The sequence below is a fragment of the Silene latifolia genome, chromosome Y (assembly GCF_048544455.1).
Source record: "Silene latifolia isolate original U9 population chromosome Y, ASM4854445v1, whole genome shotgun sequence".
NCBI lineage: Eukaryota > Viridiplantae > Streptophyta > Magnoliopsida > Caryophyllales > Caryophyllaceae > Silene > Silene latifolia.
The window spans coordinates 282,744,044-282,768,725 of NC_133538.1; the positions used below are offsets into that span (position 1 = coordinate 282,744,044).

The 24,682-nt window shown below is 40.2% G+C and overlaps 1 pseudogene; it reads right to left on the reverse strand.

Moving 5' to 3' along the window:
• Positions 1-255: 255 nt before the first annotated feature.
• LOC141630813 (protein FAR-RED IMPAIRED RESPONSE 1-like) lies at positions 256-1,613 on the reverse strand (annotated as a pseudogene).
• Positions 1,614-24,682: the final 23,069 nt, after the last annotated feature.

A 24,682-nucleotide genomic window follows, 5' to 3' on the forward strand; every position in this document is an offset into this window, starting at 1 on the left:
GCAAAATTAATTAAAATAGTTACTATCTATCTCGGTAGAAAATTATATCACGGTAGCGAATCCATAAAATTTATTTCCGAGGTTCCATAAAATTAATAAGGCGATTTTTACGTAAAAATTATAATTTTTATTTTATTTAGCTAAAAATTGGACAAAATACACACAAAAAACTCACTTTGCGAGTGTCCCAAAACCCGAAAACTCATACATGAATATGCACGGTCTGAATTTTTTTAACCAATACGCTTCAATAGTCTATAAATCTAGCCCTAGATAGATTTTATTCCTGGCTCCGCCCCTGAGAGGAACCCACTTCTTACGATCTTCATACAATGACCTAAACCATTCATCTTCCTGAAGATCAACCTACCAACCATCTTCCACCATCTTAATTCAAATTGTTCGTCTATCCATGACTTGAATATGCACTTGTTTAATTTTGCAACAAAATTTTCATGACGCTTAATGACATGCGGAAGATTTCTAGGAATTTTCTCAAGAACATTACAAAGATGATAACAATGGCGTGTATTAGGGAAGACTTCCTCGATGGCAGACTTTACAGAAGGATGCTGATCGGTAAGAATTACACTGGGAGCATTCCCTCCCATAGCTCGGAGCCATGTCTTCATTATCCAGACAAATGTTGACGTCAAGTCATCTGAAACTAAGGCACATCCTAACAACATTGCCTGGAGATGATGATTCACTCCAACAAACAGAACAAGTGGCAACTTCTCATTGGTCCTTACATACGAGGTATCAAGAGAGACAGCATCACTGAAACTGATATAATCACTCCTACTTTTAGCATCAACCCAGAAGAAACTTCTAAGATACTGTTTATCATCCAAATCCATTGCATAGAAGAATTTTGGATTCTCTTTCTTTACGCACATAAAGTAGTCGAGTAAAAACTGAGCATCCCCTTCATCTAAAACCAAGCGATTTCCCTTATCCAGCTGAGAAGCAAACATGTCCCTAGACGATCCTAGATTCTGAAAGGCAACAGACTGTCTTGACATATCCACATACATCATTTTAGTTCGTTCACTAACAGCATGCAAGATATCAATGTTACTTTTTTCAACAAGTTTTACGTTTCCATGAACACGAAAATAATAAGCAAGAGCTGGTAACAGCTCATGGTTATGTTCCTTGATAAATTCATGAATAACCCATTTTCCATACTTATTTCTCTTGACGTGCATGCTAGCCTTGCAGTCTGTTTTCTTAACACTTGACCGTCGGCTGGTAGCATCTGATTCTGGGGTGACCCCGCATCTGGAACAAGCAAACTTCGCATCTATGAAGTCTTTTAATTTCTTTGAATGCCGGCTGTTTTTAATGGAAGTCGTAAATCCCATAGATTTGGCATACTCTTGATAGTACTTATATGCCACCTCATGAGACTCAAACTGAAGGTCACTGTCTGGGCCAAGGTCAATGTCACCTTCAAGTAAAAGATTGTTTGTTGCTGAGCTAAGAGTTCCTACTTCTTGATCATGTACCTCATTTACAAGATCAACTGTATTCTTGTCATCATCTTCACCCTGATGAACATCTTCTTCTTGATCAACCACACAGCTAGAAATACTAGGGTGACCATCCATCGATTGATAAACTCCTAAACAATGTTCCTCTACAAGAAAGTTTTAAATTTGGTGCACAAGGCCACTGTTATTCAGTATGATGATAACAATCAATATAAAAGGTTTCAACAAGAGTCCAAAATGGATGGGGAAAAGGTACAACACCTAACTGCGACAAAGCAACAAGAGATGTATACACAAACTTGAAAAAGACTATTAAGCTCGAGAAATCTTGCAAATACACATGAGCACAAATACTATTAGAAAAACAAACTAATACGAAGTACTAAATACCAAAACAGACCACCAAAGTTGGCTGGTGTGAGTGGTAAGGGCTCTCATCTCTTAAACAATTGTCAGGGGTTCGATTCCTGACTCTTGCGAATGAAAGCCAAACTTGGGAGGGGTCAACCCATTAAATTCGCCTTGATGGCAGAAGGTGATTAAATTGTCGGTGAGGGATCTTACAGTCAACACCAAAAAAAAAAAAAAAAAAATACCAAAACAGACCCAGATTCGTGGTATACTGCAAACATTTCACACTTCATTAACTTAAATATACCACACTTCACTTATATATTACTCATTTAGAACCCACTTATCAGCACACTTGACAAGTTAAGCTCAATCTTAACAACTACCATTAGAAAAATTCTTGTGTACCATTAACACCTTAGCAAAATACCCCAACTCTAAACCAACTACATAGATCAAGCACAATCCTCAATTCCACATCATAACTGGCAAAAGGGAAAAGGGGCATGAGCATAACAAGTCCAGCATTACTAACCATACTCTAAAAAATGATCATGGCTGCACAATTGCGACATGATCCTGAGTTAATATAATACCAAAACCCTTACAAATTAATCCCCCAATGGAGATTCCATAGCCAGATAGTCACCATCAAGAACTCGTGTCAATCATTTGTTTACTTTTATATTCTTTGTGAGGGGGTATTTTTTTTTTTTTGCAGGGAAAACCCCATAGGGGTTATATCATATTATTAATATCGTTGGAAATAGCTTCGACAATGTGTTGAGGGGCCTCATCAGACCAGAACCGCCTCCCCACAATCCACGGACTCGAATGAGCTACCAAATGAGCCACACAGTTCGACTCTCGTCTAACAAATGAGAAAACAACCGAAATGAAACTATTACATAAACTCAAAATATCATCGTAAATGCGAAAGATATCCGCTCTTCCCTTTTTCTTGTCCTGCAGATCCTTGATAACTGACCAACAATCGCTTTCCACAATGATTCTCGTGTGTCCTCTACTCCTCGCCTCCTTCATCCCAAGAAAAATGGCCTCTGCTTCCGCCCTTTTCACATCAAAAGTTAAGCGTTCCTGCATCGTCACAACCCAAGCAAATGAACCGCCATGAGTCCTAGCCACCACTCCCAGACCCGTTCCCACACCCTCAATCACCCCTGCATCCGTATTAATTTTCACCACTCCCTCCCCGGACCCCTCCAACGCCCACCACCAAGACTCCCTCCTTCCCGTCCTCCCAATCCAACATCGAGTTCCACACTCCTTGCATTCCGGGTACTAGATGCGGCCTCCCGACCCCTTTCTCCCTCCCCGTATCATTTATTTCCCTCAACATATCATACACTCTCCTTGTCACCACCTCACAAAAACGTCCCCTCCCCTCAAAAATAGCTGCATTCCTACACTCCCAAATCGCCCAACAAGTAAGACTAAACACCATCCTCTCCTCCTCACTTCCCTCCCTCAAAACTCCCTCCACCCACTCCCTCACCCTCTCAGCCCGCACCTCCACCTGTTCCATCAACCCAACCCTTCCCATACCCCTGTAACCCACCCACAACCCTTAAAAATATGGAGACAAGTCTCCGAATTGAAAGAGCAGAACGGACATTCCTCGTCCCTTAAGTCTAGCCTGCGAGCTATATTGTGCCTCGTCGGGAGCGCATCATGGCACATCTGCCACATAAATATTTTAACCCGAGGGATAACTGGTGTCCTCCAAATCACCTTCCACAACCATTTGCTCCTCGCCTCAGCCGCATCCTCCCTTCCCGTGAGTAAATGATAGGCCGTTTTGACTGAGTATTGGCCATCTTTTGTATGGTCCCAACACCAATCATCCACAGCCTGGGCATCACAAATGCGGATAGCTTTAATACGATCCTGCTCGAAAGGCAAAAACATCCCACGCAAGAGCTCATCATCCCAACTAGTCCGGTCATTAGTCATCAGGTCTGCTACTTTCATAGACGCATCGTTGTCGTGTCGAGGAGATAGTACTCTTCGCGATTGGGTATTCGGGATCCAAGGATCCAGCCACACCTTAGTGCTCCATCCATCCCCAATTCGTCTCCTCGCTCCTAACAAAATCACGTCCTTAGCTTCCCAAATACTACGCCAAGTATAGCTCGGATTTGACCCCAGTTCCACCCCTAAGAAGTCACGGTCAGCAAAATATTTACCCTTAAGGACTCTCGCCATCAAGCTGGTATCCTCCGTCATCAACCTCCACCCTTGCTTCCCCAGTAAGGCCTTATTAAAAAGTCGAAAGTCACGGAATCCTAGCCCACCATACTCCTTAGCCCGACACAATTTATCCCACGCAATCCACGACATTTTCTTGCGCCCATTCACGGAGCCCCACCAGAAGTTAGAGACTATAAGCTCTTAAGTACGTCACAAAAAAACCCCGGAATTTTGAAGGCACTCATAGCATAGTTCGGGATAGCTTGTGCCACGGCTTTGATTAGAGTCTCCCTCCCGGCCTTACTAAGCATCATACTCCTCCACCCTTGAAGCCTCTTGTTCAATTTATCACGAATTACCTGTACTAGCTCCCTTTTCGACTGGCCAACTACCGTAGGAAGACCTAGATACCTCCCTTGCTCACGCACAACACGGACCCCAAAAATCGAAGCAACCGCATGCTTCCTAAAATTGTAAGTACCTCGACTATAAGACACCGTAGTTTTCTCGAGGCTAATTAATTGTCCGGATGCCCGCTCATACCTCTGGATGATGCCCTTAACGACCCTTGCTTCCCTCTCGCTTGCCTTTGTAAAAATAATACTGTCATCGGCGAAAAACAGGTGAGACACCATCGGTGCCAACGGTGCAACACGAATCCCATGAATAGAACCGGCTTCCATTTCCTTACGAATCATACCCGAAAAAACCTCAGCGCATAAAATGAATAAATACGGGGATATGTCGAAGGCCTCGTTGTGGTTTGAAAACCTCAGTATGTGACCCGTTAACCGTAACCGCATAAGACACAGATCGCACACAGGCCATAACCCTATTACTCCAGCCCTCATCGAAACCCATAGCTCTCAACGTGCCCTCCAAGAAATCCCATTCGATCCTATCGTATGCCTTAGCCATGTCGAGCTTCAGGGCCATGTGCCCCCCTCCACTACGTGAGTTCTTCACGTAATGAAAAAGTTCGAAAGCTACCAGAATGTTATCAGTAATGAGACGGCCCGGTACAAACGCGCTTTGGTTCTCCGAAACAATATCATCAAGGAAACGTTTTAATCTATTCGCAAGCACTTTCGACACGATCTTATACAAGACATTACAAAGACTTATGGGTCTGAAATCCGCCATATGATTCGCGTCTTTTTTCTTCGGTATAAGGACAATATGGGTCAAATTCATCTCATCCGCTATCCCTCCCCCATTCAGAATGTGTAGGCATGTCCTAATCACCGATGACCCAATAATATGCCAATAGGTTTGGAAGAATAAAGCATTCATACCGTCTGGTCCCGGAGCCTTTAGAGGATGCATTTGATTTAGCGCTTCGAGAACCTCATCTCCCGTATATGGCTCACGTAAAATGTTGTTCATCTCCCCCGTAACTCTGCCCTCCACCCCTTGAAAATCATCTCCAGCGTGCTCCGGGTTAGACGTCTCAAACAGCTTGGCAAAATAATCCACAACCACCCTCTTAATGCCCTCCTGTGTCTCGAATTTGCGGCCCTGATCATCCGTAATGTTCTTTATATAATTCTTCGGTTTCCTTTGTCTCGCCTTTCTATGGAAGTATGCCGTATTTCTATCCCCGTCTTTCAACCATAGGACCCTTGATCGTTGTCGCCAGAATTGTTCTTCCTGTTGAATGAGCCGATCTATTTTCTTTTTGATTTCTCGACGCTCCTTCACATTACTCTCGGTTCGTTCCTTGGCATTAATTTGCAGTAGCTTCTTCCTTTGAATCTTTATCTCTTTTACCAAATTACCAATGTTAGCTCCCCTCCATTTCGACAGCTCCTTAGCACACGACTGTAAGTTATTCATTGCCTCATCACCCGGATCCCAAGCCCGCCTAATCGTGTCCTCACACTCCTCCTCGCCGACCCACATTTGCTCGAAACGAAAGATGCCTTTCCCTCTCTCCCCTTCGGCCTTCCTACTGTCTAACCGGACCATAATTGGTACGTGATCAGACCAGCCCGATTCCAAATGATGCAATTTAGCGTAAGGAAACCTATCCGCCCATTCTTCCGTTACCATCGCTCTATCAATACGACTTTGCCTATTGTCAGCCCCCGCTTGCCCATTATCATAGGTGAATTCGTATCCCTCAAAAGCAAGGTCCCTAAGTCCACAGTCGTTCACCGCGTCCCTAAAACTATTCATCTGCCATTGCGGTCTCTCCCCACCCTTCATCTCCGTCCCAAAGAGGATTTCATTAAAGTCACCGATGCATAGCCACGGGTCCACATTATCTTCAGCTAGAATGCGTAACTTTTGCCAAGATAGGTGACGATCTTGAACTGCAGGCCACCCATAAAATCCCGTCAACCTCTATTGTGTGCTCCCAAGCTTCACATCCCAATCCATATAATGAACCGTTGCCGACCTGAAACTAACCTCTACCTCTTTACGCCACCAACTCGCAAGCCCTCCAGACCTCCCTACACTGTTAATAGCCCACCCTTCATACTCTGTCATGGTATTTACAACAGCATCCATTTCCACAGCACTTAATTTCGTCTCACAAAGAAAAATAAAATCTGGGTTCTCTCTCCGGACAAGATTTTTTAAACCGCCTACCGCAGCCGGGTTGCCCAGTCCCCTACAGTTAAGGCTCAGTATTTTCATGATGCCCGGCGGGGTTGAGTGTCCTCAACCACCGCCTCAGATGAGCTTACATCCATGCTTAGTCGACTCCTCTTTTCAGCTAACCCATCTTGTCCCCCCAAAGCCGCCAGGGGACGCTTTTCTCCTACATCCACATCTAGTGAAACCCTAGCCTCCACATCCCCACCTCTCTGACCACTTGAAGGAGGTCTTTCCAGACGTTGCCACTTCTTCCCTTCTCTGCCACCCCCCATACTCTCGTTCAAACCTCCTCCTCTCCTCTTAGATTTCCCAGTCTCCTCCCCCTGAATATAATCCCGAGACCCAACCGTCTCCATCCTCCTGCCAGCTTGCCCCTTCCCATTCTCCCCTCCACCATTAGTCTCTCCCCACTCTTTACGCCAACCCTCCTTCCTCTGGTCTCCCACATTGAACCCCTCCATCCTCTCCCCTTGTGCACCCTCATCGACCAACGAACCCCCGTATCACCCGTATCACTAACTGGTTGAGGTACCATAGCCTTGCTTTTCTTGTGCCTGATCGAGATATTCTGAAGCTTCAGGATCACATTAGAGATATTCTCCTGATCCCTCTCCTCATATTCCCTGTCAAAGACCGGATTTAGCGCTCTTGCCATCTGCAATCCCCCTTCTGACACTGTCTTCACTACTCTCCAGGGGGAAGCTCTAAGTTTCTCGCTGTATTTTAACTCGCCATCATCATATGGGCCGTCATCACAATCCTTCTCCCCGTGCCCTAAAACCCCACACCCATAACAGAAAGTAGGCAGCCGTTCGTACTTTACTTCAAATTCCACAGACTTCCCATTAACCATACGAATGTGCACAACATCTCGGAGAGGCTTACGTACATCATGTAGAATTCTGACACGTATAGCACGTTCAAGTTCTGGTACAGGAGCTTCGTCCATCCCAATATACTATCCCAGTTGCGCACCTATGCGTTTCACGTTTTCAACATTCGAACGCCCACGTATAGGTAGGTCATAAACCCTTGCCCACAGAGGAACATGGAAAAGGGGTGTATCAGTGAGTTTAACATCACAAATTGGGTCATTCAGGCACCAAATAAACTTATCGAAGTGCCAGGGTTGGCCTTTGATAACCTTAGTTTTATCATTCTCATCAGCAAATTTAAAAATAAAAATCTTATTCTTCGCATCGATAATATTACCAATAACTGTACCTCTCGTATTCCAAGCCTTTATCGTTGTATCAACCGCCGCCTTCGCATGAATCGTCTTTAGCGTACAGATTCTCCCCACGACGATATACTCAGTCTTCGTTGTATCTCTGTCCTCATCTCCCACATCCCAAACAAAATCATCCGCCGATTCCATGACTTCCTTCCCTGCTCTCCTGCTATTCATGTTTTATTGACAGAACAACTGCTCACGCCCTAGTCACCGTTGCTAACCACAAGAAAGGCCATGAAAAAACGTGTAGATTCACCTTTAGAACGAAGGAGAAAAACTAAAGGAGAAACCCTAGAAGGACACTCTCATAGGAGAAACCCTAGAGAGATTTTTGTTGGGATTGTGATGGGGTATTTTAATCAAAGGTAATTGAGACGGGGTTTCGACGGAGAATAGCTGTATAAGCCAGTTATACCAATATTTGACTCTTAATACCCCGATTACATAACATTCATATAGGAGGTGTATTATTCATATGATCACAATTCAAGTGTCTAGTGAAAGTAATTAATTTAGGCTACAAAACATAAACGTGATCCAAGAATAAATTTGCAAAATGTGAAAATGGAAGCAGAGAAACAAAAGAACCTTGGTACAAGTGAGGCGTAGGGGTGTTAATGAGACGAGACAGCTCGCAAGCAACTCGAGATCGGCTCGGTCAAAGCTCGGCTCGTGCAAGCTCGGCTCGAAAGCTTAACGAGTCAAGCCGAGAAAGGCTGGCTCGACTCGAAAAGCTCGCGAGCGGCTCGAACTTGTGTGATTGCATAAGATATTGGTCATATTTTATAAAATATTTTATCATGATTATATTTTTGTATCACACGTATCAAATGTCTCGCTGATTTGCCAAACATTTTTACATATAACTTTCGAACCTTATTATTGAAAATATCGGAACAAAAAAATAGAAAAAAAAAAATTATATCGGCTCGATTTGGACTCGAGTTTGGCTCGAGCTCGCGTTAAAGCTCGCAAGCTTTATAACGAGCGCATTTTTTTCAGGCTCGGGTAAGCTCGAATTCGGCTCGAACTCGAGTTTTGGTTCTTGAGCACAAGCCGAGCAAGGCCAAGCTCAGGCTCGGCTCGGCTCGTTAACACCCCTAGTGAGGCGGTTGAGACCGTCTTGCTCCGGACAGGAGAGGAAGACAATTTACCGAGTTAGACACATACTTTGGTAGCTTGACAAAAATCTGCAACTTTAGGCCTTTATGAACGATGTTAAAATTTTACTCGTAAATAATTAAGTCTCTGAATTTTAATATTTATTTGAGTAACTTTTATAAATCACTTTCTAAAAATAATGAAAACTTTTTAATAATTTAGTAGCATAAAATGTTCTCACCTAAAATATTACCACCATTTTCACATTCCGGTGTCATATTCCGTCAAAATTCAAATTTTCTGTTTTAAAGCCTAAATTTATGACGAAATTGTCCTTCATGTTTTTATATATATTCCATCATGTTGTTCTTGCTATTCGTTTACATCTTTGGCGTTCAACATCAACACTTGCGATTCTTCCCTCACTTGCCCACCATCCTCCATATCTTACTTCCATGCTTTAACATCACTCCAATTACTCAAAAGCCCTAAACCCCTAATTCAATTTTAGGGTTTCTTTAACCTCCAAAATTCAAATTTTGTTACTGGTTCCAGGAAATTAAGAGTAATGGTGGTACGATGATGGAGACAACGATTCCATTGCTACGATACAGATAACGATACTTAAGAGCAAGCTGCTGGAAGTAAAAAGAATGGGTTGGTTTTTAACTTGGCGGCGGTACTTTTGATGTCTCTTTGGTTGCTATTGATAAGGTGGTGAATATTTCGACATGATTGATGTGATCCCGCTAAGTGTTCACAAATTAAGATGTGGTCGTTGGTCACGGTCGAATCAAAACACAATTTATAGCTCCACAAACAACTCTTCAATTAGTAAAGAGGTAAGTAAAGGTCGGATCCCAAGGGACGGGAGTTGAAATGAGATTTCTATTGTAACTAGTGGTGTCTAAGGGGTGTCACAAATTGGGTTGATGTAGAAGGTTACTAAACTAAAATAGCAATGAAAATAATCAAGCAAGATGAATTAAAGGGGTGTAAACAATTGATTAAAGGCACTAGGGTGTCATGGGATCATAGGGGAATCATGGGATATGATCATACAAACATGTTCTCAAATTATAAGCAAGCAATTATTGTTGTGATGGATTGAGTTGGGTTATATCTTACAATCCTAGGAAAGTTTGGGTCCCGGAGCCGAATCGATTAGATTGTACAACACCTACAAGTCGACGTAATCTTCCCTACTCAACAACATGCATGGTCTAATGAGACTCGAGTTGGGTTATGTCTTACAAGTCTCATTGAAAAGATAGAAGATGATAGTAAATGCAAGGATTCATAGGCTTAGCATTTCATCAAATATAACATGTGCATGAGTTGAGATCAAAACAAGCAAGCAAATTGTAACACCCCGTAATTTCAGACCATTATTATATTGCGGAAGTACTTTATTAATCAAGTTGAATTTAATATTAATGTATTTGAAGTAAAAATAATTCAAAGAAATATAATTCTATTATATTTTGAAGTAAAGTATTTATTTTGATAGTTTCGAAATGTTTAAAAATAGTTTAAACCGTGTAAAAATCTTTTAATTCGAAATAAGGGCATATCGGGAAAAATTGACAACTCTTTTGAAAATTGGGCAAACGATTTTGGAAATGGGTCAAATGAGTACTCAATCTTCTTGTAATCTCGTGTTTAAGAACTTTGGACTTGTCGGAATTTACAACTGACAAACGGTTCTAATTATCATCGAAACGGGCCAAAACCGACTCATAAAATTTCGCCGAAAAACCCGTCTCCTCTTTTCCCTTCCCACGGCTCACCTCCCTCCCTCCTTTCCTTCTGATTTTTTCATTTCCACCTACTCTCTCCTTGAACCTTCTAGCATAAACACCATTTTTATACAAAACCTAAGATTTCTAAGGTAAATTCATCATAATTTCTTCGTTTCTAGTCCGATTTTCGCAAAATTTATATTTTCGGAATCCTCTCTTCAAGATCTACATCCTAGTATATTTTAATTTCAGTTTTAATTATGTCGTTTTTGGCTGATTTTGGGCATAATTTCGACTTTTATGCTTATTGTTGTGTTTTTATTGTTTATTTAGGTGAAGATTTAGAGGACGAGTTTGGAGACTCGTATATAGTTGAAGATATTGGTTAGTTGGCAGATTAGGGTTTGGGTTCAAGGTGCTAATTGCTCATTTTGTTGCTAAAGGTAACATATTTCGAGTTACTCGACGAATAATCGTCACATTCTTTGCTTTTTGTTTGATTTTGTGATGGTTAATTGAGTGGTTTGTTTCACATGATAATATGGGTTAATTTCATGTCTAATTCATGTCTTTTGTTAGTTTAAGTTCACATATTAGTATGGAAATGAATTGGGAATGATTAATTGATGATTCAGACGATGTTAAACTGAACAAAAATGGAGAAATGGAGGGTTGGGGGTGGCGGCCAGCAGGCCCAAAGCCAGGCCCGGCAGCCGGGCAGCCCACGGCAGGCCCAGGTTGGCCCGGGTTGGCCCGTTGTTTGTTTCGCGGTTTTTCATGCATTATTTGTCGTTTGAGGTTTATTAATGTTATATTTAGTATAAGTAACAAATGGGTAATCTTTTGAAATGAATCATATTAGTAGTAAAAATTATGTTGATGGTAAAAATTATGTTTATATTGGTAGTTGCACATGTTAGGATAGGTTATGATATGAAATTGTAATGAATAGGCTTAAAATGAATTTTATAGCGATAATTGCAATGTTTTAATGACTAAGCCGAAAACTGAGCCTTGGTCCCTTTGATGAATCGATGTCGGTCAATTGTGTGATTGGTCGCATGCAATTTAACCGCACTGTCGCAGTGGGGTTGCGGGTAAAAATTCGGTTGGATGAAATTTTATATGAATTGGATAATCGGCCTTTTTCTTGTTTTAGGCCATTTATTATGTTTTTATTTCACATATGTTGTTGGTTGATTTGAGTAGTTTCTTATATTGTAGAAACGGCCCTAGATTCCCTAAAACCTTTAATATTGTTAATATTGCTAGAAATGGTATTGGTATTGAATACTTCTTCCAGGTTGTTGTGTTTGTCATAGATAGGTCTTTATAGTCTCTGACGAGTATATGTTCACTGCTTAATAGCCTTTGTGTTCCTGACTTGGTGGGTTTATATCCAAGTTAGGGCATGATCTCGTTACTTATTTTGATAGTAAGTGGTCAGCTTAAGTACTAGCCAACCCTTTGGTGGACTCCTTAGGGTACTCACTTTGTTTTAGAAAAATTATGGGTCTTGGGTGCGGTGGTGTGTATCCGCATGTCTAGGTCTGCGCAGATTTTAGGCTAGGGTTGTGTTGTGTCTTGGCCATGTTTTGATAGAACCTCTGAGCCAAGATACCGGTTCGATTACCTTCCCTACCTCGTGGTATAGACTCGAGTTACAGAGTGACTATTGACCGTGCTAAGAACTTATGCCTGTCTTTGATATATTGCCCTTTCTTGTATGGTGATTTTATGAATTGTAATAGGTGAGATGTAAGCCGGTTACAATTGATAAAGTTTGGATTATTATTTGTTATATGATTCACATGATAGTTTAATTTGGTCAGTTTAGTGTTCATATGTTAGAATACTTGATAATTAAATTATTTATCATGTTGTTTACATGTTACACTACATGTTACATTAAATATGACATTTCGTGGATGGGAGGACTCGAAGTTACTCCCCACTGAATTGTGGCTTTCGTGTTTGTATAAAATGCGATTGTGGGTTGATGATGATTAGATGGGGTACACGGACGAGCTAGTGAGCAAAAGAACCTTGGACTTAGTTTGGCTTTTTTTTTTGTAGTACACCTGTAATCTTTTGGTTGTGTTTATATTTTGAAGGGACATATGTCTCCCTCTTTTTCTTTGGTTTGTATCTCTTTATTCTCGCAGCTTTAGCATAGTTATGTAAATTAGTTGGTTAGTATTTGCAGGTTTTGGCACTCTACATTTGGAAATGTTTGTGAATGGTTTAGAAAAGTTTTTAAAAATTACGGGTTTTAATTAGTTGAACCAATTACAAACATATCTGTCGATTTTCAGTAAATTTTACGTGTTTATTTAACGCTATATGTGAGGGTGTCACAGTTGGTATCAGAGCTTGTTGCTCCCGACGCACGTTTGTGCACCCCACTTAAAATCACTTGACCTTTAAATAATAAACTTGAGAGATGGGTAGGATGGGTAGATTTAGGATTTTATGTGGTAGTCTGTTTGTGATTGCTAATTGATAGGTACTAATTAAATTTTCTCTTTTGTAAGATGGCTCCGCCAAGAAGAGTTGATGATGCTATTTTACTAGTTCTTACTCAAATTCTCCAAAACCAACAAAATCAGCAGAATCAACAAGCTCCTCCTCCTCCCCCGCCTCCCGAGGGTACTCCTGCACCTATACTTGGGTGGCTAATCAATTAACCCGAATCAACACTCCCACTTATGGTGGAGAGATTGATCCAGTTGCTCTTACGGGGTGGTTTCGGGAGTTGGAGAAAAGCTTTACGTTGTATGATGTTAAGAAGGAACATAAAGTGAAGCTGACATCTCACTTCCTAGTACGAGAAGCAGATCGATGGTGGTCCATGACTGGGCCTACCGTTTCATCCGAACAGGATTTGATGGAACGTTTCAAGGAATTAGTGGAGGCCCGATTCTATCCGCAAGAACTTAAATAGCAGAAGTTGAAAGGATTCATGGAATTAAAGCAAGGAAGCCTTCTGTTTGAGGCCTTTCGATAAATTCAACGAGTTGGCTCATTATGCTACTAGATTGGTGAAGGATGACAATGAAAAAGCCTTCTTTTATCTTGAAAAGCTCTCTCCTAAAATCAAAAGCATGGTCTGTCGTGACTCCACCAGCTTTGTTTCAATTTACAATGATGCTTTATGGGCTGAGAATTCCCTGAAAGACATTGAAAATGAAGCTCGTGCAACCAGTTCCAATCTTGGCAAAAGGCCTTTATATCCATCTTCTAGGCCCTATACTCCTTCACCCAGGTTCATCTCTTCTCCCTCTGACCCAAACAAGAGGAGATTTGTTTCTACTGTGCAAGTTAACCGGGGTGGTCAATCTTTAGCTCTTAACAACAATAAAGGTGCTAAAGACCGAGTGTGCTATAACTGCAAGAAACCAGCACATCCTGGTAAATGCTTCGTTGATCCTATCATATGCTTTTCATGCAACAAACCGGGCCACAAGGCCAATGTTTGCCCGGAGAAGAAGGTGACGGCTCCTACTACTCCTGCTGCCCCAGTGAGGCCGAAAGGCCGTATTTTTGTCATGAGCCGAAGGAAGGCCGAGGCACACCCCGATATCATTCTTTGGTACATTTTCTATTTTTGATGTTCCTTGTTTGGTACTATTTGATACGGGTGCCTCTTTATCTTTTATTTCAATAAAACTCTCCGATAAATTATCACTTGAATCATCATATGGAGAAAGCACATCTATATCCTTACCCTCTGGTGATGTCTTTTCCTGTTCTAAAATCTATCCGGAAGTCCCTATTTCTATTGCGGGATCTATATTTCCAGCAAATCTTTTCCAATTTCCGCTTGAAGAATTTGATGTCATTTTGGGCATGGATTGGTTACATACTTATCATGCTCGATTTGAATGTCGGGACCAGAAAATAATTCTTACAAGCCTTTCAGGTCACCGTGTGTCTTATCAAATGGTTAGAAGACAAACCGGTACTAAATTAATTTCTGCTATGAAGTTTGTTAAGGCGATGAAAAAGGGTCATCAAGCCTTCTTGTGTATGGTGACCCCTTTAGATTCTTCTTCTCTGCCTCCTAAAGAGAACATTCCTGTAGTATGTGAATTTCCCGATGTTTTTCCTGATGAGCTACCGGGAATTCCTCCTGAAAGGGAAGTTGAATTTACTATTGATCTTATTCCTGGTACCGGCCCTATTGCTAAAGCTCCTTATAGGCTGGCACCGTCTGAAATGAAAGAGCTGAAGGCTCAGCTGGATGATTTGATTGCCAAAGGTTTTATCCGACCTAGCTCTTCACCTTGGGGTGCTCCTGTTCTCTTTGTAAGGAAGAAGGATGGATCTATGCGGTTATGCATAGATTATCGTGAACTTAACCGGGTTACTATCAAGAATAAGTATCCTCTTCCTAGAATTGATGATCTTTTTGACCAACTCCGAGGTGCTTCCACTTTTTCTAAAATTGATCTTCGTTCGGGCTATCATCAAATTCCAGTCCGAGAAGCTGATATTCCTAAAACCGCCTTCAGTACGAGATATGGTCATTTCGAGTTTACAGTGATGCCATTCGGATTGACCAATGCTCCAGCAGTATTCATGGATCAGATGAACCGTACTTTCAGAGAACACCTTGACAAATGCGTTGTGGTGTTCATTGATGACATCCTGATCTATTCTAAATTTGAAAGAGAACATGCCAAACACCTTTGTGTTATTTTAGAGATTCTGCGCCGTGAAAAATGGTATGCTAAATTCTCTAAATGTGAATTCTGGTTACCTAGAGTGACCTTCCTTGGGCACGTCATTTCAAAAGAGGGTGTTATGGTAGATCCTGCCAAAATTGAAGCCGTTGTTGATTGGAAAAGTCCGACCAATGTTTCTGAAATCCGTAGTTTCCTTGGCTTGGCGGGTTACTATCGGCGGTTTGTGAAGGATTTTTCAAAGATTGCTAGGCCGATGACTCGATTCTTTGAAGAAAGAGTCTAAATTTGTGTGGTCTGAGGAGTGTGAAAATGCCTTCCAGGTATTGAAAAAGAGGTTGACTACCGCTCCGGTGTTGACCTTACCTGAAGAAGGAGTGGACTTTGATGTTTACTGTGATGCTTCTAAGCATGGTATAGGTTGTGTCTTGATGCAAAAAGGGAAAGTCATTGCGTATGCCTCTCGACAGCTTAGAGTTCATGAAGTTAACTACCCGACTCATGATCTTGAATTAGCTGCGGTGGTGCATGCTTTAAAGATTTGGAGACACTACCTCATTGGAGTCCATTGCAACATCTACACCGACCACAAAAGCCTGAAATATCTCTTTACCCAAAAAGAGCTGAACATGAGACAAAGAAGATGGTTGGAATTGGTGAATGACTATGATGCCGACCTAATTTATCACGAAGGAAAAGCTAATGTGGTGGCTGATGCTCTTAGCAGAAAATCCTGTCATTCTTTGAATTCTTTTCGGGAATTACCTCCTAAACTTGCTTTAGAACTTCAAAAATTAGGAATAAGCCTTGTAAAAAGGGGCTCTAATCATCTTGATGCCATGTCAGCCGAACCTGACTTCTACCGTGAGATCCGTGCTTGCCTTTCCGATGATCCTACTTTCAAATCCATTCGAGCTAAAATTCAACTTGGACAAGCAAAAGATTGTAAGATTGATGATGATGGGTATCTTCGTTATCATTGTAGAATCTATGTTCCGGAGGCAGCTAATTTGAGAAAAAGAATTCTTGATGAAGCACACCTCTCTCCTTACTCCGTTCATCAGGGAGGTACCAAAATGTACAAAGATTTGAGATTGCAATTCTGGTGGCCTAGGATGAAGATTGAAGTTGTGGAGTATGTCAGTAAATGCCTCACCTGTCAGAAAGTAAAGATAGAGCATCAAAAGCCCGGGGGTTTGCTTCAACCCTTGGATATTCCTCTTTGGAAATGGGAGTCTATTTCCATGGATTTTGTGATGGCTTTACCCAGGACTTCCTCAGGGAAGAATGCTGTTTGGGTGATTGTTGACCGATTGACTAAGTGTGCTCGGTTTATTTCCATCAAAGAGACCTGGAGATTAGAAGTTCTAGCTCGTGCCTATGTGGATGAGATAGTGCGCTATCATGGGATTCCTAAAGATATAGTCTCAGATCGGGACCCTCGATTTTGTTCTCGTTTCTGGACTGCATTACAGGAGGCCTTGGGTAGTAAACTATTGATGAGCACTGCTTTTCACGCCGCCACTGATGGTCAAACTGAGAGAACAATTCAAACTTTTGAGGATCTTCTTCGTGCTCGTGCCTTAGATTTCCAAACTTCACGGGAGAAATGTTTACCTCGGTTGAGTTCTCTTACAATAAATGACTATCAAGCCTCCATTAAAATGGCACCATATGAAGCTCTGTACGGTAGAAAATGCCGTACTCCAGTCTGTTGGGATCAAACCCAAAATGTTCCAATGTTAGGACCTGATTTGGTGACCGAGTCCGTTGAACAGGTTAAAATCATTCGGGAGCGGATGAAAGCCGCTCAGGACCGTCAAAAATCATATGCTGATGTCCGTCGTCGACCACTTTCTTTTGAGGTTGATGATCAAGTATTCCTTAAAGTGTCACCTATGAAAGGGGTGAAACGGTTTGGCGTAAAAGGGAAGTGAGCCCTAAGTATATTGGACCTTTCCGGGTGATTGAAAAGATTGGTCCTGCTGCTTACCGTTTAGAATTGCCCCCAAATCTGAGCAAGGTTCACAATGTCTTCCATGTTTCTCAGTTGAGGAAGTACATTAGTGACCCTAGCCATATCATCCAGGAAGAGATTCTTGAATTGGAGCCTAACTTGGCGGTTGAAGAAAGGCCAATTCGGATTCTTGAAAAAGCCAATAAGCAACTTAGGAGCAAAGTTGTACCTCTAGTCCGTGTTCTTTGGCGTTGTGGAAATGTCGAAGAAGAGACTTGGGAGACTGAAGCTTCTATGTTAGCTAAATATCCTGAATTATTCTCGTAAGGTATTCCTTTTTCTTACTCTTTTTCGCGTTACTAATTTGTATTTAATCATAATTAGTAAAGATATTATTCTTATTATAGAACTTTAAACTAAAATTTTGAAAATGCTTTTATGATTTTCAATGGTTTTAACATTAATGAGTGTTAAATCTCGTTATTGGAGACGTCCTAATAATGGGTTTTCTCATTTATTGGTGTAGGAATATTTATATATCTTGATATGAAAGTGGATGTTCTTGTCTGATCAACAAGAGTATCACCGTTTCATTGAAAAGATACCTAAATTTTTCTTATGATATTATTATTAAGATGTTGTATACTATAATTTCTCCTTCTAAGTTTCGAGGACGAAACTTTTTAAAAGGAGGGGTGATTATAACACCCCGTAATTTCGGACCATTATTATATTGCGGAAGTAATTTATTAATCAAGTTGAATTTAATATTAATGTATTTGAAGTAAAAATAATTCAAAGAAATATAATTCTATTATATTTTGAAGTAAAGTATTTATTTTGATAGTTTCGAAAAGTTTAAAAATAGTTTAAACCGTGTAAAAATCTTTTAATTCGAAATAAGGGCATATCGGGAAAAATTGACAACTCTTTTGAAAATTGGGCAAACGATTTTGGAAATGGGTCAAATGAGTACTCAATCTTCTTGTAATCTCGTGTTTAAGAACTTTGGACTTGTCGGAATTTGCAGAATCGACAAACGGTTCTAATTATCATCGAAAGCCAAAACCGACTCATAAAATTTCGCCGAAAAACCCGTCTCCTCTTTTCCCTTCCCACGGCTCACCTCCCTCCCTCCTTTCCTTCTGATTTTTTCATTTCCACCTACTCTCTCCTTGAACCTTCTAGCATAAACACCATTTTTATACAAAACCTAAGATTTCTAAGGTAAATTCATCATAATTTCTTCGTTTCTAGTCCGATTTTCGCAAAATTTATATTTTCGGAATCCTCTCTTCAAGATCTACATCCTAGTATATTTTAATTTCAGTTTTAATTATGTCATTTTTGGCTGATTTTGGGCATAATTTCGACTTTTATGCTTATTGTTGTGTTTTTATTGTTTATTTAGGTGAAGATTTAGAGGACGAGTTTGGAGACTCGTATATAGTTGAAGATATTGGTTAGTTGGCAGATTAGGGTTTGGGTTCAAGGTGCTAATTGCTCATTTTGTTGCTAAAGGTAACATATTTCGAGTTACTCGACGAATAATCGTCACATTCTTTGCTTTTTGTTTGATTTTGTGATGGTTAATTGAGTGGTTTGTTTCACATGATAATATGGGTTAATTTCATGTCTAATTCATGTCTTTTGTTAGTTTAAGTTCACATATTAGTATGGAAATGAATTGGGAATGATTAATTGATGATTCAGACGATGTTAAACTGAACAAAAATGGAGAAATGGAGGGTTGGGGTGGCGGCGGCCAGAGCCTGTGCAGCCCACAAAGAGGCCCTACAGGTTGGCCCGGTTGGCCCGTTGCTTGTTTAGCGGTTTTTCATGCATTATTTGTCGTTTGGTTTATTAATGTTATATTTAGTATAAGTAACAAATGGGTAATCTTTTGAAATGAATCATATTAGTAGTAAAAATTATGTTGATGGTAAAAATTATGTTTATATTGGTAGTTGCACATGTTAGGATAGGTTATGATATGAAATTGTAATGAATAGGCTGAAAATGAATTTTATAGCGATAATTGCAATGTTTTGATGATTAAGCCGAAAACTGAGCCTTGGTCCCTTTGACTGAATCGATGTCAGTCAATTGTGTGATTGGTCAGCCGCAATTTAACCCGCACTGCCGCAGGTGGGGTTGCGGGTAAAAATCGGTTGGATGAAATTTTATATGAATTGGATAATCGGCCTTTTTCTTGTTTTAGGCCATTTATTATGTTTTTATTTCACATATGTTGTTGGTTGATTTGAGTAGTTTATTATATTGTAGAAACGGCCCTAGATTCCCTGAAACCTTTAATATTGTTAATATTACTAGAAATGGTATTGGTATTGAATACTTCTTGCAGGTTGTTGTGTTCGTCATAGATAGGTCTTTATAGTCTCTGACGAGTATATGTTCACTACTTAATAGCCTTTGTGTTCCTGACTTGGTGGGTTTATATCCAAGTTAGGGCATGACCTCGTTACTTATTTTGATAGTAAGTGGTCAGCTTAAGTACTAGTCAACCCTTTGGTGGACTCCTTAGGGTACTCACTTTGTTTTAAAAAAATTGTGGGTCTTGGGTGCGGTGGTGTGTATCCGCATGTCTAGGTCTGCGCAGATTTTAGGCTAGGGTTGTGTTGTGTCTTGGCCATGTTTTGATAGAACCTCTGAGCCAAGATACCGGTTCGATTACCTTCCCTACCTCGTGGTATAGACTCGAGTTACAGAGTGACTATTGACCGTGCTAAGAACTTATGCCTGTCTTTGATATATTGCCCTTTCTTGTATGGTTATTTTATGAATTGTAATAGGTGAGATGTAAGCCGCTTACAATTGATAAAGTTTGGATTATTATTTGTTATATGATTCACATGATAGTTTAATTTGGTCAGTTTAGTGTTCATATGTTAGAATACTTGATAATTAAATTATTTATCATGTTGTTTACATGTTACACTACATGTTACATTAAATATGACATTTCGTGGCTGGGAGGACTCGAAGTTACTCCCCACTGAATTGTGGCTTTCGTGTTTGTATAAAATGCGATTGATAGGTTGATGATGATTAGATGGGGTACACGGACGAGCTAGTGAGCAAAAGAACCTTGGACTTAGTTTGGCTTTTATTTTTTGTAGTACACCTGTAATCTTTTGGTTGTGTTTATATTTTGAAGGGACATATGTCTCCCTCTTTTTCTTTGGTTTGTATCTCTTTATTCTCGCAGCTTTAGCATAGTTATGTAAATTAGTTGGTTAGTATTTGCAGGTTTTGGCACTCTACATTTGGAAATGTTTGTGAATGGTTTAGAAAAGTTTTTAAAAATTACAGGTTTTAATTAGTTGAACCAATTACAAACATATCCTGTCAGTTTTTCTGTAGATTTTACGTGTTTATTTAACGCTATATGTGAGGGTGTCACACAAATAAAACATGAAAGCATATTAATTTAAGCATGAATCATTCCCCATGTTGGTTTTCCCTAATCACCCATTAACCCTAGCTAAGAGACTACTCACTCATTATCATGTTGATCATGCTAGCAAGGTTGTCAATCATACCAACAATATGAAACATGATGAATAAATGAAAATAATTAACAATAATTAAAGAGGGATTAAGAGATTATACCTACTAATGATTCCAATAATAAAGCAAAGATAAAAGAAGTACTTGAATGCTTGATTGAGAGGTTGTCAATCTCCCAACAATAACCCAAATAATCTTCAATTACCCAAAATAAAGGATGAACAAAAGAGAGATTAAAGAACTAAAACTTGGATTAAAACTTGATTAATACTTGATTACAATATTAAAGAGAGATTTGATTGATATTAACTACACTAATTATTGATAAGAAGAACATGCTCCTCTAATTAGACTAATGGGGTATTTATAGTGGAAATTAGGGAGGATGCATTAGGGTTAACTAAGGGCTAAACTAGTAATTACACTTTTTAAGTTGAGCAAGGAGGAGCCGGTATTTTTCGAGAGAAGGGCTTCTTTCTTCGTAGCTTGGAGAAGACAATCCGTGCTGTGCTAGAATCCGGGCGGAATAGGGTCGGGACGGGCGGATTCTGGCGTTGGAATCCGAGCGGATTCAGGGGAATCCGAGCGGATTGTGCTGCTGCGGGACGGACGGATTGGTGACAATCCGCTCGGATTGTCAGTCAGCAACAAATCTTCTTCTTTTCTTCCCTTTTCTTCATAAATTCCTTGGGGATTTCCTTGGGGACTCAAGGATCTTTTCTCAACATTGCTCTTCTACTATAATATGTACAAAGGCCTTCTAATCTTGTCTCTCCTTGATGCTTGGTCATTGAATTCGATCAATTTAGTCTCGTTTTGCCATGAAAATGCAAGATTCTTACTCCTTTCCTACCAAGGGATCAAAATCTCAAAGAATATGCAAAACAAAGAACTAAAGATAAGAAATGACCCAAATAAGCACTAAAAAGCATGGAAACAAGGCTAATTCGGGGGCTAAATATGCGCCAATTATGGTCACATCAAATATCCCCAAACCGAACCTTTGCTCGTCCCGAGTAAAGAGGTGACAAAGACTAGGACCAATACTAACCTATCCTAATAATATAGCCGATATGAGACAATTAGCGGGTCTTACTCCGCCCCTTCAACTCACAACAAGACAACCATGAGGTAGGATGCCTTCTTGCAAGGCAAGGTGGGTCTTGCCAAAATGGCGACACATACAAACTTTAACCACACAAAAACACATAATGGATGCATCTACAAAAATAATAGCCACTCCCTCATCAAGTGGCGGAGGCACTAAAGAGGAACAAATTTAAGAGCATGTAATCCTTCACAAATACTAGTTCAACAAATTACTAAGTCTAAGAGGATGGCACTAAATCACCTCCAAATGGTGTTAAACTAGACTACTTTCGTCCTCAATTTCCAAATGCTTTCGTCAAGAGCGATCAGATGGTGGTGGAATGATGATCCCTATGATGCTAGTGGCATATGACATGACAAGTCTCGAATTCTCTACAAAAGTAAAGGTCATGGATCATCCCAAGCTTGACCAAGTGGCTTGACAAAAGGCTTTTTGGGAATGAAATGCTCAAATATTTATTCACAACGGGTGGATATGACTAGTATTCAAAATTGTCCTCATTTCACTTTCACATTTCAAAAATTTAAGATGGGGTTTGTCCCTTCCGGGCTAGTGTCCTTTGCTTTCGCCAATCGCTTATTAGGCAACCGGTTAACCTCTAGACAATAGCTTTTCGGGGTGATAGTCACTCTGTCTCTGGGCGGCCGAATTCACAACCGTATGGGGGCCCAATTCAATGGATCCCACACCAAAGCACATCGAAGTGGTACGCCTCCATCAAAACAACTTAACTTTCTCATCTTTCAACAATTCATAACATTTGAGGTTTTCTTGGCATTACACTACTTCCACATGACAAAATTTCTTTGAAATGAGCACTTCAAGCTTATTGATAGAAAAATATTTTTGGGTTGCCTTACCACAAGGTCAAACAAGGTCACCTAGACAAGTTAACCAAGTCCACATCGCATCACGGGGTTGGATAGGTGACTCACATGCAAACCCTTGACTAGGCCTTGGGTCATGGGTCAAAAGACACTAGTATGACACTATCTAGGGTGTTTTAAAACCATTCTAATAGGCAAAGTCTTAAGTTGAACAAGTATTTATAATGGCTTAGTTGCTCTTGTCAAAGTTCCTAAATAGGCATTTTTCAAAACATTTCTAACATGCAACTACATGCCATGATGCAACTAATATAAACATCCTAATGCAAGTGATTCTATCAACTAATATGACATATAAACTAAATGCAAGTCCTAAATTCACATTGTTATACCGCATCAATAAAAATAAATCCACATAGTCATTAACATAGAGAGGAAAAAGGAGATTGGAAAGATCATACCATGCGGTCTTCAATATCCTCATGTCTCGGATGTGGCATAGTCAATCAATGTGAACAAGGATAGAACAAACACAATATATACAAGACAATATATACAAGACTACAAAAGGAAATAAACATGTTTTTGGGTTTTCAATTTTCAAATTTTTATGATTTTTGAAATTTTTCAATTTTTTTGGATTTTTGAATAAGAGTTAAATGTTAGAATTCCCATCCCCACACTAATATGGGCATTGTCCTCAATGGCCAAAATGATGGAAATTATGCAAAGATGATGCATGATTTCTATACTAAATGCAATCTATACTAAGCTACACTACATGATGCATGGTTTTTGTTATGACGGAGAGGATAATTTAGATTACCTCCCGTTGGGTATGCATTAACTTCCCCAAACCGAGTGAGACACTATTGCTAATGTCCAAGGATGGGTATAGTTCATGCACACACTATGCTATGCATGAAACTAATTTGTCATTTTGGATTTTGAAAACGGGAACAATAGAATGAGAACACCTCAATGGTACCGAGGTGTGAGTCCTCTAATGGGGCTAGGACTACTCCAATAATGATCAAAATTATATAAAATACAAAGAGAGAAATAGACAAACCATGAGAGTGTAGGAGTCTCCAAGGCTTGCTAATCTTCCATCATGCTATCATCATCACTTCCCTCATGAGAAGTGGTCACATTGCCACTTTCCTTGTCATTTGCTTCTTCACTTTCTTCCTCATCTTCCTCATCATCATCTTCACCATCCTTTTCTCCTTCACTTGCTTCTTCCTCAATATTATCATCAACTTGTTCATCATTTCCAACAACCTCATTGTCACCCAAAACGACCCTAGATGCACCCGGAAATAAGACTTCTCTATCCGCCCAACTAGGCAAAGGACAAGATGGATCAAGTAGTCCTTGCCTAGCTAAATGTAGGAGGGGTGGATATTGAGCCAAGTAGGCATTTTTCCGATCTTCATAGGCTTGCTTGTGCATTGCTTGCATGAGAAGAGTCACATAGTCTTTCCCAACTTCAACTCCTTCCGGCTTGAACTCTTCATATTTAAAGGGGTAAGGTGGTATGACAATGGAAGAGGAGGGCATTTCAAGATCACCCTTTTGTTGTTGAATGATATACTCGGCTTCTTTGGAAAGGGGAAGTAGATAATTGGTCCGGTGGACGCTTAGACGGCAAATCTTTGAAGGCAAGGTGAACGATATAGCTTCACTAGTGAGCCATCCATACTTAGTGTCAAGGGGGTTATGGGCAACCCACTTGAACTTGTGAATCATAGTATGCATATCAACAAGATGGCCACCCTCCTTTGCTTTGTACTTGTTATCCTTATTGAAGTTAGGATCAAAGTGCTTGG